Source organism: Pongo pygmaeus, chromosome 8, assembly GCF_028885625.2.
Source record: "Pongo pygmaeus isolate AG05252 chromosome 8, NHGRI_mPonPyg2-v2.0_pri, whole genome shotgun sequence".
Taxonomy (NCBI): Eukaryota; Metazoa; Chordata; class Mammalia; order Primates; family Hominidae; genus Pongo; species Pongo pygmaeus.
In genome coordinates, this window is record NC_072381.2 from 101992258 (window position 1) to 102007624 (window position 15367).

Below are 15367 nucleotides of genomic sequence, written 5' to 3' on the forward strand. Positions count from 1 at the left end.
TTGGAATGCAGGTGGGCTCACCCATCATACGCAATCGTTTTGCCATCCCAGTGTTCTGTGCCAGATGCAGACTCCTAAGGCTGCCTGATTTCACTGCACATCGGTGAATTTGCAGCGCTGGGTAGAGGGTTCTGGGTCAAGGATCTACTGACATCAGCCCAAATCTTTTCCAGCTCGCACAGACAAGGAACAGTATTTCCTTCATTCATCAGGTAATTCACCTGGCCCTCCTCAAGGTACTTAAGGTTCAAGATCAAGGGAGCAGGACAGGAGGACAGATGACCTCAGGCCTCTAAGACTTTTATCCAGCACTCCGCACCCCCTTAAATAAATGAACTATTAGCTCTAAATGAGCTATTCAAAGTGTTCATTTCTTGTTGCTGTTTTTTTAAAGCAAAGGACTATAGCTTTTCCCTTCCCCTCCCCAACCCACCCTACCTGCTCTTCAGCTTGAGCAAAAATAGCAAAACAGCTGAGGCTGCCATGACAACCAATGAAAGCACCATGGTGCCCACCCTTGTCCACCGATGATAAAACCTGCCTGCGGCTCTTCCAGTCCTCTCCCAGCTGGGGCTGGGGCCTTCTAACTTTCTTCCAGGTTCAACCTTCAGGAAGCTTTCCCAAATAGAGCTGCTCTATCCTCAACCAAGAAGCCAAGGGTCAGTTGGAGTTGTCTCAGCAGCCAGTGCCTCTGAACTTTTTGATTTGTTCTCCTTTGCTCCTTTCCGTGTCTCCAGGCACATGTGACAGAGATGACTGTCTCCATTTTGCAGATGGAAAAATAGAGGCATGGGCCATGAACTGACTGGCCCTAGTTCATAAGCTTCTGGTTTAATGGTAGAACCACATGCAGAATTCAAAGCTCCCAACTCCAGATCTGGTTAGCAGAAGAACAGAAGGAACAGCCACTCTCAGAAAACATGACCCAAAAGGGGAAAAGATTCTGCTAGGTGAGCTGCTTTCCAGCCACAGACTGACATTCCCTCAACCAGTCTCTGGGATATAAACCTGGGAAGGGTTGGAGGAAAATCTACTTCCCCACCATGGTAAATGGGCTGCACAAAAACCCACCTCTATCCTGGATTCAGCGTCTCGGGCTGCATCTACCATGCACAGGCAACCAGAAGAGCACAGGTAAGCTTCCTTGGCGGGGTTTATCAGGATCCTTAGGGAGCACCATCCAACCTGCATCCCATCTCCACACCTGTGAGAAAGTGCTCCCCTCCAGGCACCCAGGTCTGGAGGCCTGCAGGCCCCTGTTTCCTCGTTCAGGAAACCCCAGTGTTGCTAACGAAGCAGGAGCTACCACAGCCCCCCGAAAGGCTTCCTCTTTCTTCATCTCTTTCCGACACTTATAAATGTGCTTCCTCTCCCTATGTAAATTTCGTTCAAATGGCACAACACAGGCTTGTCATGAGGCCATTAATAACTCACCTTTTCACAGGCTCTTCTTGGTTTCCTGGTTCAGGAATCAATTCTTATCTAGACAGACACTGACGTCTGGCTTTACTGGTGTGAGGACGGACAAATGGGCTTTGTTTGGGGCAGGCCACATAAATGTGATTTATTTTCACTAAGTCAAGAACTGAGAGGCTGAAGGCAACTCTTGACAATAACTAAGCAAAGAAATTGAGAGTAAAATTTCTTCCCTTTTGTCTCTCTCCCACTCAATGGTCAAAGTCCCAGGAAAGGCTGAAATGGTGTTTACTTTCCCCCACTTAGGCTGACCCTTCGCATTCTGACCAGCTGAAAGGATGGAAATGGCTGGTCAGTTTCACTTTCCACTTTCAGGAAGGGTAACTTTCTGTTCTCATCCCTCACCATGAAAGGCTGCGTCTGGCTTTGTGGCTTGGTCAAGGCTGGGTGGAGGTGGGGGTGTGATGTTTCTTGGTGAAGGGCTTAAAGAAATATGAAACAAGATGGCATTCCAAATTCTGCATAAATATAGGCCAAAATCAAAACTCCTTTAACCCAGGAGTTGCTGGCCTTAGTGGTCCAATATTAAAATCAGGGCTATTAAGGCCAAGACTCTAAAGATATTCTACAGTATTTCCTAGCAGCACAAACGCAATTACTAACAGATTCTGGAAAAGCACATTCAGCTAAGCCACGGAAGACCTGGATTCAAGTCCCATCTCTGCCACTTCCTGGGTAATCTTGACATTTCTAAGCTTCAGTTTCCTCTCCTTTAAGATGGGTTTATTTATGCCTGCCTGGTCTGTTGCACAGGCTTATTGGAATTAAGTGATCAACATGCAGAAGCCCTCTGAAAACTGAAAAGTGCAAGACAAAGTTAAATCAATTAGTGTTGTTTATCTGTTGACCAAATTGTTCTTCTAATAGACTGTGATTTCTTTGAGAACAGATTCCCTGACATTCATTCATCTTTGTATCCCCAGGGCTTAGAATATAGTGAGAAATCAATAAATGCTTCTTGCATGAATGGATGAATCGATGAATGAGATAAGACCAACCACCTAAGTTACTAGCAGGGAAAGCAACACCTCAGGGAGGACCACTGTAAGGCTTTGTGCCTGGAGGCTTTTAGTGTGGAATCTGGAGAGAAACAGGAAACTGTCTAACCCTCTAATTTATGATACCAGCCTGAACCAAGCTGCCCTGAAAATTCTGCATGGTACACTGTGTTAGTCCCAGTCTTCCGAAAAACAAAAGCTAAAATGAGATTAAACATACAAGGTGTTTTGTTTTGTTTTGTTTTGTTTTGTTTTGTTTTGTTTTGTTTTTTGAGACGGAGTCTCACTCTGTCACCCAGGCTGGAATGCAGTTCTGCAATCGCGGTTCACTGCAACCTCCACCTCCTGGGTTCAAGCGATTCTCCTGCCACAGCCTCCTGAGTAGATGGGATTACAGGCATAAGTCACCATGCCCAGCTAATTGTTGTATTTTTAGTAGAGATGGGTTTTCACCATGTTAACCAGGGTGGCCTTGAACCCCTGACCTCAGGTGATCTGCCTGCTTCAGACACCCAAAGTGCTAGAATTACAGGTGTGAGCCACTGCGCCCGGCCATACAAGGATTTTGTCAGGGAAAGTGCCTGGGAAGGAAAATGGGGAGGGAAGGTGGGAAAACCTTGTAGCTGTCTGAGCCCAAATGAATAAGAAGGGGAAGGAAAGTTGGGTGGAAGCGTCCTAGACCACTGAGCAGGCTAAGGAAAGTTGTGCAAATCTGTCAGGGAGTCTTCAAACAGAAGTTGGCCATTGGCAAGTCTTGCGTCTTCCAGAAATGGGCCTAGTATCCCTGCCATGCTCAGTTATTGACTGGGAGCAGCCTGCAGGAAGCAGGGCCTTGGTCAAAAGCTATGATGGATTCAGAGGGTGGCACAGGAGCCCTTGGTCGGTTCTACTCCCAGCAACTGGAGATCTGCCAGGCATATTCTCATGGCCACCACATACATGGCAGTGCTTCAAAGCATGGAGTTTAGGGTCCATGTAAATGGATTGAGTTCCTGCTATTACTGGATGGCTATCTTGGGCAAGTTACTTGATCTCCTAAAGCCTCATTTTCCTTATTTATAAAATAGAGATTATAATTCCTACCTCTCAGGACTGTTATTGTTGAACACTGTGTCTGCCACACAGTAAGTGCTCAATAAAAGGAAGCTGTCATTTCTCTGACTGTTAATATTAATAACAATAATAATAATATATTATTCACAAAGTACTTCTATTAGCAGTTAGGACCTAAAAACAGCCCCCACTGTTGCATACTCGTATTAGAATTATATAAGGCCATCATAGGGACGTGGGACATGGCCTAAAACCATAGTTTGGCAGTATCACAATTCAAACAACCAAATCAGTTTGCCTACAAATGAAAGGTCAGAGGGACTTTACCAGTTTGGCTCTTTCCATGAGGGGCTGCCAGGGTGGGTTGCATTGTGCCAGAACCTGCCTACAACCACAACTCCTCTCCTGTCTTCTGCTTGCCGTGGTTCACTGGCAGTGTCCTCAGCCTGTCCCGTGCCAGCTGTGAAACCACATCTGTCTCTGAAAGCAAGCATTGTCAGGAACCTTCACCCCAAGAACAGGATCATCCTCAGGCTCTGAGAGACAAGACTCTGCTATGCTGTATCCATTGTAAGCACCTATCTCAGGACTTTTTGCTTGTCTTTATCTGTGTGACCTTGCTTTTTTTTTTGACTTTGGCCAACTGATAGTGGTCATTGCTGGCTACTGCTGGCCGGTGGCCTTACATCTTACCAGAGTCACAGAGCGTCCCCTTGTTGGGCTGGCTATGACCCGAGGTCATTACAGATTTCATGGCCCCAGCTGAGCCAGCTCGGGCCTCTCCCAGCCTTGCTGATCCTCAGGTCTTAGTGACAGAAATGACCAAGAATCTATAAGAAACTCCAGACACATGGAAGCCAGGCTCTTACCTCTTTCACTGCTGCCTTAGAGGCCTTTTTTCCAACTCCCTTTTCCAAGAAGGTCACCAAAAACACACATGGGGATTTTCTGGGGATTTTTTTTTTTTTTTTGGTGTTTTTTTTTTTTTAAGAATGACCTTGAGTTACTCCAACTGAAAGAGTGCAAATTAAACTTAAAAACATTTATTTTGTTTAATAATTAACAGCTTACAAAGCTGGTCAAGCTGTATCTTCCAGAATAATAATCCCCATTCCACAGGGACTTCTTTTCTAGGGAGTTTTAAGTTTCCGTATTGGAGCTGGAATCTAACTGTTGAGCTGCCAGTGTCAACCTGAGATTGGACAGCATAGGGCACAGAGTCAAGGACGGACTGAACCCTCCCAACCAAGCCAAACTAGGCCTTCCCATCTGAGGAAAGAGTGGGTCATGCTGGGGTGGAGGGAAAGCCTCAGGGCAGGAGAACAGGCTGCCCACTTGTCACACAGCCTCCAGCAGGAAGACCGAGCCCATCTCTGAACACGGTTTGTTTTTCTCCACTGGTCCTCCAAGCCAGAGTGAGGAAGGGCTGAGCCCACCTGATGTCAGACATGCCCAGTGTTTGAGAGGGGGAACTGCCATCATCAGGGAGAAACACCGATTCAGCCAATCTTCTGCCCCCGCGACACATAAAAGTATGTGCAAACTCAGTGACTAGCCTCATCACACCACCTTCTTTTGCCTCTTGTTTGCATTTATCCTTCCCACCAATCGAAAAACCAATCATGTTTGGTTTCTTTGCAAATCCAAACTCTTTAAGAAATGATACCCTGAAGTAAAACTTGGGCGTTCTCACACTCATACCCCGAGGTCAGCTGTTCAAAAACCCACCATTCACCACTTGGCCTTGGGTGAGCCACTTCCCCTGGCAGAGTCCAGTTGTCTTCCTCTGTATTAAGACAGAGTGGAAAATAACTATGTGATTTCTGAGGGTCTGTCCTGCCCTGATGCTCTTTGAGTCCACTGACCTTGCTAACTACCTCCTCACTAAGCGCACGCACACAAACACACACACACACACACACACAAAAGGCCTTTGACCTTCTGCAAACATTTATCTCCAACAAACACAGTTTGGTCACATGCAATACAAGACATGAAGTGAGACAACACACTTTCCGGTTTAGAATCACAAGCGTGAGGACAAAACATGGTTTTCACTGTTCATTTACGTACAGTTATAGAAACCACTAGAAACCTAATCAACATTGGGATCAGGATCAAGAAGAATCTGTCCCAGGGGTTCTCATCACCTCAGAGGGAGGTGAGAGTTTTTGCAAAGGTCTTGCCAGAATGATGAATTAGAATGGAGAAATTGTGTAGCTTTTAGAAGCATAGCCAACATTATATTACAACTTTATTTATTTATTTATTTATTTTTAGAGACAAAGTCTTGCTTGCTCTGTTGCCAAAACAGGAGTGTAGTGGTGTGATCATGGCTCACTGCAGCCTTGACCTCCTGGGCTCAAATGATCCTCCTACCTCAGCCTCCCGAGTAGTTAGGACTACAGGCATATGCCACCACACCCAGCTAATTTAAATTAAAAAAAAATTGTAGGCTGGGCACAGTGGTTCATGCCTATAATCCCAGCACTTTGGGAGGCCAAAGTGGGCAGATATCTGAGGTCAGGAGTTCGAGACCAGCCTGGCCAACATGATGAAACCCCATCTCTACTAAAAATACAAAAAAATTAGCTGGGCATGGTGGCATGCACCTGTAGTCCCAGCTACCAGGGAGGCTGAGGCAAGAGAATCACTTGAACCCAGGAGGCGGAGGTTGCAGTGAGTCGAGATCACACCACTGCACTCCAGCCTGGGTGACAGAGTGAGACTCTGTCTCAAAAAAAATTTTTGTAAAGGCAGGGTTTCTCCATGTTTCCCAGGTTGGTCTCAAACTCCTAGGCTCCATGGATCCTCCCGCCTTGATCTCCCAATGTGCTGGGATTATAGGCTTGCACCACTGCACCTGGCCTATACCATAATTAAAATTTTAAACTATTATTTTAATAAATGCACTATAGAAGGAGGGTGTGAGTCAAAACGGAGCATGGGTTAAAACAGGTAGAAAATTCCTTCCTTGGGATCTTGCAACCTATGACCCACCTCTCCGCCACTCCTCTGAGCCTCTGTGCCCACTGCCTGAACACCTTCCTCTTTTTCACTTTTCCTTTTCATGATATTGTAGTCCTTTGTATGTTGTGTTTTGCCAACCCTGCAGTCACAATATAGTTTATTTCCTCTTCGTTCCGGTTCAACAACCTTCCAAAAGTAGAGACACAGACCCCTGTAGGGGAAGAGGAGAGCAACCCACTAATACCAAGTAGGCAAGGAGCACCTGGAAGGTTCTCATACACAAAAACCTCCCCCACCTCCACATTCAACTAATAAAAGCTTCATCTGAGTTATCACACTGAGGATGATGCAAATGCTCTGGGGAAGGTTCAGCTTCACAGACAGTCACACTTTAGTAAGAATTATTTTTGAATCTTAGATGATCAGAATTTGAAAGAACCTGAAGAATCATTTAGTGCAAATCACACTGAAGGATTTTTTTTTATCATGGTCAACCTCTACTTGAATATTACAGAGACAAGAGCCCCCTTCTTGAGTCTACTCCACTGACGTGCATTTTGAATTATTAATATCTGGGCTGGGTGCAGTGGCTCCTGTCTATAATCCCAGCACTTTGGGAGGCCAAGGTGGATGGATCATTTGAGGTCAGGAGTTTGAGACCAGCCTAGCCAACATGGTGAAACCCTGCCTCTGCTAAAAATACAAAAATTAGCCAGGTGTGGTGGTGAGTGCTTATAGTCCCAGCTACTCAGGAGGCTGAGGCAGGAGAATCTCTTGAACCTGGGAGGCGGAAGTTGCAGTGAGCCAAATCTCGCTGCTGCACTCCAGCCTGGGCGACAGAGCGAGACTCCGTCTCAAAAAAAAAAAAATTATTAATATCTGTGAAAGCTCATCCTTATCTTTAGTCCAACCTTGCAGAATCTGTTAAGATAGTTCTGCTGCAAGCAAGAGAAATCCCAACTCAAAATGCCTTAAACATTAAGGACATTTATCTCCTGGAATCCAAAGCCCAGCATTCAGGCAGGTTTGGGGTTGGTAAATGTTCAGCCACAGCACCAAGGTCCCAGGTTCTTCCCATTCCTCTATTCTATCATCTTCAGCACAAACTTCATTCTCAAGCTGGTGGCAAGACAGCTGTGGTAGCCACAGGTTCACTTCACAACAAGGTCCAGAGGAAAAGAGAAAAATATTCCCACGAGCATGGAACAGTAACTCTTCCCTTCATTCTAACTGCTCCAACTTAGTTCACATGACCAGTCACCGTTCCAGGGGAGTGCCATGCAATCCCCAACCTTGTAATCACCCAGGGTGGAAAGAGTGATGGGACTCCCACTATCATGTCCACCCTTCCTGCCTCCCAGCAACCTCCACCTCAAATAGAGATCTCCCTTACCCTGCAACTCAGAACACAGCCTCAGCCCTTTCCAAAAAAATGGCGCATAAATGGTTCCAAGCTTCTTGGCTGTTCTTCTCTGGACATATTCTAGTCAGCCAGTTTCCTCCTAAAAAGGTGGCACCCAGAATGGAACACCATTCTTGGTAGAACATACTGAAATTATTCTAGGACAAAGGAGGCGTTCTCTTATTAAGGTAGCTTAATACTATGGTAGCTTTTAGCGGCCACATCATACTACTGATTTTTTTTTAACTTTTAAGTTCAGGGGTACATGTGCAGGTTTGTTATATAAGTAAACTGATGTCATGAGGGTTTGTTGTACAGATTATTTTGTCATCCAGGTACTAAGCCTAGTATCCAATAGTTATTTTTTCTGATCCTCTCCCTCCTCCCACCCTCCACCCTCAGGAATGCCCTGGTGTCTGTTGTTCCCCTCTATGTATCCATGTGTTCTCATCATTTAGTTCCCAGTTATAAGTGAAAACATGCAGTATTTGGTTTTCTGTTCCTGTGTTAGTTTGCTAAGGATAATGGCCACCAGCTCCATCCATGTTCCTGCAAAGGACATGATCTCATTCTTTTTTATGGCTGCATAATATTCCATAGTGTATATGTACCACATTTTCTTTATCCAGTCTACCATTGGTGGGCATTTAGGTTGATTCTACGTCTTTGGTATTCATACTATTGATTTCTTTTTAACAGGTACTCAACTATAAATTCTGCAATTCACTTTCACATGGTGATGCCATGTTGGATTTCTGCTGTGCTGCACTAGTTCAATTGCATTTATGGACCTAAAAGCAGAACTCAGGATTATCATATTGAACTAGAACAAGATAATGTTGAATAATGCTTCAGTCACTCAGTGTAAAATCTACCCAGTCACCTACGAGTGTTATCCATCAATAAATCTGTATTCATTTGCTAGGGCTGCCATAACAAAACACCACAGACTGTGTGGCTTAAACAATAGAAATTTACTTTCCCACAATTCTAGAGGCCACAAGTCCAAGATCAAGGTGTCAGCAGGGTTGTTTTTTTCTCGGGCCTCCCTGCTTGGTTGCAGATGGCTGGCTTCTCACTCTGTCCTCCATAATCTCTTCCGTGTATGCACACATCTGTGTCCTAATCCCCTCTCCTTCTAAAGACACCAGTCATATTGGATAAGGGCCCATCTATATGACCTCATTTTACCTTAATTACCTTTTTAAAAACCCTATCTCCAAATCCAGTCTGGTTCTGAGGTACGAAGGGTTAGGACTTCCAAATACGAATATAAGGTAGACAGAATTCATCCCATAACAAATGTGATGTCTGACTTCTGTGTATGCCTCAAAGTCAGAGAATAACTGGCCACAAAACCTAAGACCAGGGCTGCTGGCTTTCCTCTGGACACTCCCTCAAGGACGACCATTAATCCAATTATTTTCTCATGTTATGCTGAGATCAGTCTCATGTTATGCTGAGATCTGGAGAGCAGATTTCAGCTAGGTTTGGGAGAGTGTTGACGAGAAAGATCATTCTGGAAACTTGGGCCCAAAAGGGGGCTCTAGTAGGGTGTTTCCACAGTCAAGAGTAGGTGACTCTGGATATGAAGGCGCTGAACCGGAGGCTGCTACGCAGAAGATGAGTCATAATGGAGAAGGGTAAAGGAAGAAGAGCTGGAAGGTTATCAGAAGGCAAATCTGGTGACTTCCCAATTTTACTTAGGACATGGGTAGCAGCAACTGCATCTGGAATACTTTAAAAATTATCCTGAGTGCCTGTATCACAGAGTGACTATGCCTGTATGCAATTACCCAGGAGGGCAGTGATGACCACATTTTGCTCAGGGACTTAAAGATCCAGGTTTCTATAGATGTGTTAATGAAAAGTAATTGGTATACTTTCTCACTCTTATAGACTTTAAAAAATATGGATACATAAATATATGTATATATAGAGAGAGAGATAGAGAGAGAGAGAGAGAGAGATAAACAAGGGAGGGAGGGATGCACTATTAGAGCAACTACACACAAATACCAGAGAATGAAATAGCTAGCACTACAGAGTAAGATTTCGATAAACAAACACCTGTTCATAGATCAGTTACTCCTGATCTTTAAGTGTCCCTTCTTAGATTAAATGGCTTAACTTAAGGGGCAAAGCCTGCTCTCCAGGTCGATTTACAATTCAAATGATTGAAGCTTTAGGGTAACTCGATGTTATTACTCCTCTGCTGATATTTTTTTCTTTCCTTCTTGCTGATAAGAGCAGGTACTCAAAGGATGGGAATCGTGACTGGAGGGTCATCAAGATGGCTGAGTCCAGCTCCTGCATCTGTTGCTTGAAGCTCCTTTCCCACATGCCAAATGCCTACTTCAAACCAATGACACTGGCACATGGGAGTTCACCTTTGCAAGAGCTGCCTTCTCTCCAAGGATGCTTTCCCTTCTTCCGTTTCCTCAAGGAAGAAGTCAAGGGAAAAGAGAAGCACCTTTCTTCCTTCCCTGCTCTAATTTGTACCGTCTCCCCATGATGAGATAAGCCTGTGCCGACTGATACCTGGGTGTGGAGCGAGCTGCATGTGACCCCGTCATTCTTTTTTCTCTTCACCCCATTAATAAATGCTTTTTAGCCACTTCACCAACTGACCCCAAGCCTCACCTCTGGTCTCTAATCAAAACCTTAACAGGGTTTTCCATAAACTGAAATTTACATTCAATCATCACCATAGCAACCATCACACAGCATTAGATACAACTTTTCCATCTCTGATGTAATCTACTTTTTTTTTTAAAAGAGCTGCTTTCCTCTTCAATTGCAAATCCAAGCTATTCAGAAGAAAACCATTAAAAATCTATTTTGAAAAAACTACATTTAAACAGACTGTGTCAAGGTTCTTAAAACAGGTATTTGAAGTGGTTTCTAGACACTTAGTAACATACACTTATTCCCCCAAATGGCAGCCATCATTGCACAAGTCTCCAGGATTTGGTCCAGTGTTAAGAATCGAACAACGCTTCTGTGAAAACTGTCACAACCAAAACTTAAAAGGTGCCCTGAGATAACAACTGCAAGCCAGGGCATACAATTCTGTTAATTTCTAAAGGATGTCCACATCATGTCTAAAAATAAATAAATAAAACAAGGTTGGACTGTACAGTGTGTAACTGGCAAATCCCCCAAAATTTCTGGAATTCACCTAGTCATCCAAGAGGAATTATTCAATTGCTAAAGTGGCTTAAGACTGTGAGAATAGGCAACTGTAAGGAGAGTACGCCACAGATAAAGAGATAAATCCTCATTCAAGAAGTCTAAATGTTTCTCACTCTATGAGTACAATGCTGTAAGAGAGGCCTTGAATATTCAGAGATGTTGGAAACGTATTTCAGATTTAGAAACAGGTAAGAAAAGACACTTTCAGAAAATGTACTGACAAAAAAAAATCTACTTATGACACTAATCCCACTAACAAATTAATGAACCCCAACCCATCTCATCACTTCTATATATCTCATTCCATTGCTACTTAGAATCCCAGAAACTGGGCAATTCAGTTGTATTGAAAATTGAGATAATAAAATCAAGTCAATTTTCCATAAACTAAATCATTTTATTCTATGTATTTACAGCCGAACTGTGATGTAGTGATAGTCCATTCATTTAATTCATTCATCAAGCATTTATTGAGCACTAGATGCTACCACGTGCTGAGAGCTGCATTTAATAAAGATAAGTGACACATCATCCAAGACCTCATTACTTTTCTAATTCATAGGATGGCAGATGTTTTATGCTCAAATGTCAGGGAAGTTGTAATCCATTTCCTCTGAATAAACATTCAAGACTGTGTCTATATATAGGAAGTAATGCTGGTCACATGACTGTGCTACTCATTTTAATAACTCCAGTCTGGACACTTGAATTAGACTGATGGCTAATAGTCTACCACTTTTATTATTAAGACCTGGTAGGCCTCACCACAAGGCATTTATTTTGAGATTTCTGAAAACGCCCTGACTTAGTTCCAGTGCCATTCTGCCATTTAGGAGATAGGGCTGAATTCCACCCCAAACAACAAAGAAGCTCCCCTAAATGCTCCTAACAGTTAAGCACTGTGTAGAGCAAAGAGAAGCCATTCTTTTCTATTAAAGACCATTGGCATAGCTAGTTAGGCAATGTGAGCAAGGAGTGGGTTATTTCCAAATAGTTGCCAAAGTATCTTACATGCCCAGAAGTGAGAAGTCTTGCATATTAAGTGTGATAATATATACAAGAAAAACACTAGCTCAGGAATGGGATGCTGGTTTCCTCCCGGGTGCCAACTCTAGTGGAACGGCAGTGGATGGCCACCCCCCTGAACGAGGCTTGTGCTAAGGCCAAGGCCCAGCTCAGTGAGACAAGATGCCTTGATTCACCAACAAAGTCTGATCTGGGAGCAGACAGGCTGTGCTGTACAATGTGTTCCACTGTCCAAGGCAGCCTGGACCATGCTGCAGAGGGAGAGGCAGACCTATGCCACTGAGTTACTGGAGAGAGTTTGCAGAAATAATCAGAAAGAACATCCCAGTGCATTCAAAGACCAATGAACCTGTGCTGGCAATCTTAAGAAAAACTTTGAGGTGCAATTGGCAGAACTTAAGACAGAATGGGTACCTGCCAAATTGTTGGAAAAGATAAGAGCCAACCAAATGTATTCCATATTGAAATTTAAAAAAAACTTCACCAAGAACCATCAGCAATGGAAAACCTAAATAAGATCACAGAAATTAAAGATCGCAGCAGTTGAGGTGGCACTCTCTGATAGATGTTGCCAATTAACAAGACAAGCTGAGGATAAGGATAAAATCCTTTTGTAAGAGTTGAACCAATACATGCATTGCAACCAACACCAGATTCTTGGTTTTTTGTTTGTGTTTGCTTTTTCAAAAGATCGGTAGGAAGATCACAATCTCCCCAACACAGCCTCCTAGAAATGATGCAGATGTGTGGCTTTTGTGGTGGAAGGAAGCAAAGAATGTTTTGGGTATCTTCTGTAAACTTACTGCTGCTTTTGAAAAATATAAATAAATATATCTACAAAAGTCACAAAATTCAGCTTATGAGTTATTTATGTTACGGTTTTCTTTTTTTAGAGTTCCTTAGATAACCAGTATCAAATCTAAAATGATCCTTTCATGGTTTGGGAGTGGTCATTCCAGTGGTCATCAAATTCAAGATGCACAAACCCATCGCTGGTGTGAACTAGGCAAAGAGAGAGCACCTCCAAATCTCCCCCATCCTGGGACTTCATTGTTCAGGTCCACAAAGCTGGGAGAAGCAGAGGCAGCCAGGCTGCGGTTGGGCAAGAAAGGACACAAACCATCTTCATCTGCCCACAGCCCCTGGAGCCATAGTTGTGCTGGTAGCCAATGCTGATGAAATAGCAGACACAAGCCGTGGGTGAGGAAGGTGGTGGCAAGGAAAGAAGTGAGATGTGTCTCCATTCACTATCTCAGTTACATCTCCCACAGCCCTGCAAGGTGGGCATTTTCACTGCATTTTACCCATAACTGAAATGAAGCCTATGAAAGTCTTGCCCCATAACCCAGAGCTGGTGACTAGAGCTAGGATTAGAGTTCTGGCCTGCCCTGGTCTGAATCTTAGGCTTGCAGCTTTGGCCAACTGAGTTCCTTCATATCCAGGGTCCATGTCCGCATGTCCTTATCCGATGCAGCTGTAGGGAACTAGTTAATTCTGACAACACAGGGCAGAGAATGGAGGCATCTGCAGGGATGACATGTGTGCCCATCCCTGCTGAGTAGTAAGTCCCAGATGCTGAAACTAGCCACCAACAGACTAATGCCCACACACTGGCTGAGCTCCTGAGACCCTGGACAGCAGGGCCTGTCTTTGCTACAGAATCTGTAATCCCTCTGCCACGTCCCATATAGCACCAAGTCCTCACTAAATTCAAAGAGTGGGTGTTTAATAAATACATATTAGTGGGAGGGCAGCAGAAGCACCTGAAGCAAATATGAAAGTGCATTTGACGCTTTATTTAGATCATGAGTGTTCTGAAAGCATTTTTTTCCTTCACAATTCAGGATGTAGGCAGTCAATGCATATTTGTGTCAGATAATGACTGTCACCCTAACCAGACAGTAATTTAATCACTCTGTTCCAAAGCTGCTTCAGCAGAGAACTAACTAAAATATCTGTGCTCCAAGACGTCAACCCAACAGCCAGCCAACTAAACAGCATTTACACTAAGATCTCTGAGAGCTCACACTGTGCTAAGCGCAAGGAAAATCCCACAGAATAATAATACTTGGGCCCTGCTCCTACCGGACTTACACACTCTAGCTTGGGAACCAAACTGGAATTCAGGAGACGATTCGATAAATGAGTGTTACCCGTGGGTGTACCGCAAATGAGCTCCACAGGAGTCCACAGCAAAGAGAAACCACAGGTAACAGAATTTGAGTTGGATGGGCTTGGGTGGTAGGACAAAGGAGAGAGACAAAAAAGATACAGATTTTCCCCCAGCCTCTTAAGAACATAACAGCATTCCACAGTATCCACAAGAGCACCCGTAGCTTTTGTGATATTCACCCAGTCAGCCCTCAGCATTGTGCGGCTGCTTGACTAGGACTACTTTATGCCCCTACCATCCTCTATTAAATACCAGAGACAGCACAGTCAGATTCCTGCAGACTGCGTGTGCAGCTGTGCATCATATCTCTTCCACTCAACATCTAGAATGCAAACCCAAACCAACTTGGTTCATTAACATTTGCAGCAAAAATACATAAAATTTCAACATGGATCCCACATGGGCCCGCTCTGCCCTGTGAAGGGCAGAATGGATGGAGGTGGGTGTGCCCAGGCCGTGCCCAGGCCGTGCCTTTGAAAGCCACTGCCTTGAACACTCCTTTTTGCCTCTGCGTTTTAGAAACTGATCTCTTGATCTCTGTTAGATGACTGATTAAGATCTCCTCCTTTCAAGGATGAATTGGAGCCTTCTTTGATTTTGCATCCCTAGCACAGAGCCTGGTCCACGGTGGGTGTTTGATAAATAGTGAATTAAGGAACACATCCATTTGTCCAGGCCCACCCTGTGAGTGCCAATCTCACACTTCCAAATGTCCACTCTGCAGTGATTTTGGGTTATGTCATCATTACCAGATCAGCACTCCTGAGAGTGAATGCCCAACCCTCCTCCAAAATTAGCTGCCCCTGTAGACTATCATTTCTCTCAGTGACTGTATTCTTCCAGTCACCCACGCTCAAAATCTTATCTTCTTGTCCTGCTTTCTCTATTTTTCCCATTGAAATTCCCTTCTAAATCTCGTACACGTATCTCTTGCTTTCTAATCCCAAGGCCACCATCCGTTGAGGCCCTAACCACCTTCATGCCTGCATTAAAGACTTTGTGCACTAACTTCCTCCACAACTCAGGGAAGCATGTAAACACTAGACCCACCCTTCCTTCCCTTCCGGCTCTGTG

The 15367-nt window shown here is 44.1% G+C and overlaps 1 protein-coding gene across 4 annotated transcripts in view; it reads right to left on the reverse strand.

Moving 5' to 3' along the window:
* The window catches only part of PIK3AP1 (phosphoinositide-3-kinase adaptor protein 1), a 127469-nt gene that overhangs the window by 79898 nt on the left and 32204 nt on the right, over positions 1–15367 (reverse strand). The window contains exon 1 of one of the 4 annotated variants that reach the window (XM_054503072.2): positions 542–560. The exons of the other annotated variants lie outside the window; for them this stretch is intronic. The gene's annotated coding sequence lies outside the window, so the exon portion shown is untranslated. Of the gene's footprint in view, positions 1–541; positions 561–15367 lie in introns of those variants that run through there. 4 annotated transcript variants of the gene reach the window in all.